Genomic DNA, 2,397 nt, shown 5'->3' with positions numbered 1-2,397 from the left:
CATATTTCTTTACCGAAAGCCCATTAATACCTTTGCTAGAAAACAAAAAAAAACAAAAACAAAAACAAAAAAACAACACCAACAACAAATAATAATCCTAATGAAATTAATAATAATAATAATAATAATAATAATAATAATAATAATAATAATAATAATAATAATATCGACATGCGCATGTATTCAAATTGACGACGGCATTATTGGCAATGGTTTCAAAATATTAATGAATATTAATGATGACTGAGGCGCAGTCAAAGAAGACAGCAGATAAAATTACCGATGCTAGATTGAAATAAAACACACAATGAAATGATTATAATGTAATAATCGTGTTTAAATCCAGTGACGAAATTAAATTGACACAGTCGGTTCTAGTGCAATAAAACTGCACTGAATTCCAAAATACGAAACGACTAATAACACACACAAAAAACTGGCACCAAAAATAATCAGTCAGTTGTGGTAGTTTGAAAGATTAATGGCAAGTTTGAAAGAGAAGGCAGAAATAAACTAGAAATAACAGAAATAAACTAGAACGGTCCCGTTCAAAACATGCGATCAAATGATTAATTACTTATTTATATATTCTACTTTACAGGCCAAAGAGAATGTTAGTTCAAATGTAGATGTGACTAACAAAATCATGATTTTTACGAAAACATCATAGACCAAAGACAATATTATTTTAAATCTTAATGTGACAAACCAACAAACATATTTCTAACGAAAACATCACAGACAAAAGAAAATATTAGTCTAAATTAAATGTGACAAACAAATATATATCAAACGAAAACATCATAGACCAAATAACATATTAGTTCATAGTTATATGTGACAAACCAACGAAGATATTTCTACCGAAAACATAATAGGTCAAAGAAAATATTAGTCTATATTTAAATGAGACAAACAAACATCTCTCAAACGAAAACCTTATAGACTAAAGAAAATACTAGTTTAACTCTAATTGTAACTCACTAACATATATATCAAAATCAGAACATCATAGACCAAAGAAATTATTTTTCACATTTCAATGTTACAGACCAACAATCACATTTGCAACGAAAACATCAAAGACAAAAGAAAATATTAGTTCAAATTTAAATGTGAGAGACCAAAACCATATTTCAAATCAAATCACAGCAGACAAAAGAATATATTATTTCAATTTTTTTTGCAGGAAAACGACAGTTTATTACAAAATTAAACGTGGCACACTACTAAAAATATTTCAAACTGAGGAATGACTAACCTAAGCATATCCATCGTAAAATTTAAGCTTGACAAACCGACGAAAATATTACAAAAATAAACGTGAAAAAAACAAAGAAAATATTTCAAACTTAAGCATGATAAGCTACAGAATAAATTATTATAAACTGAAGCTTGCCAGATCAATCAAAATTTTATTACAAAATCATAGACAAATGGCAATATCCTAACTAACGCGTAGCAGTCCAAATAAGTTATTTAAATGTTAAGACCAACATGATATCGGAAAATTAAACATGACACAGCAATGATAAAATTATACTAAAAGTGACAGACGAAAAAGTATATTATTTCAAATTCAACTTAAAAAAACACAATTAAAATATCATTGGACAATAAACCTTGACAGACCGATAAAATATTCCAAACTAATTCAAAACAGATTTCAAATTAACTTTTGAGAGACGAACCAAAAAATTTTATTAACTCGCACATAATAGACCAACGAATATATTCCAAGCAAAAAGAATGACAGATAACAGAAAATATAATTCCCAAAGTTAAACTTGACAGTCCGACATATTATCACAAAATAAAACCTAGCAGTTAAACATTCGTATTTCAAACTTAAAAACAGAATGTATCATTTTAATTATTAACCTGGCAGATAATTAAAATATTATTTAAATCTTAATTTTTACAGACGACAAAAAAAGAATATATCAGACACAAGCATGAGAGCAATAGCGTTGTACAGGTTATCTAGATGTATTAAATACTATTGAAAGAGTCTATTACTGTAAATAAACAATGCAATATGTGGTAACTGGTTTGTAATGTATATGGGTAACGGTCCAGTTGTCTGTTTACTAGTTCATACGTCACGAGGAAATTGTCAAAATTTTTATTATTCTGTTCACGATAGTACTCTGTGTAAAGCGGTACCTGTTAATGCTTTCTTTATAGAATGACCAGAAATGCTTTAAAACATGTACAATTAGATGCGTTCATTCAAACTGAAACGTAATAGATCTAACGACGACTAAAGCTTTCTAATCGAGATGCAATGACGCATGAAAAATATAAAATGAGCATAAAATTTAAAGATTGTTCGAAGAAGAAAAAAGTAAAAGAAAAAAAATAGAAAAAAATGAATTAATTCTGTTGCTTTTAGTG

The sequence above is a fragment of the Euprymna scolopes genome, chromosome 10 (genome assembly GCF_053919585.1).
Source record: "Euprymna scolopes isolate OS-2025 chromosome 10, ASM5391958v1, whole genome shotgun sequence".
NCBI classification, from domain to species: domain Eukaryota; kingdom Metazoa; phylum Mollusca; class Cephalopoda; order Sepiida; family Sepiolidae; genus Euprymna; species Euprymna scolopes.
The sequence above is the reverse complement of the archived record's forward strand: the minus strand, read 5'-3'. Positions refer to the sequence as shown.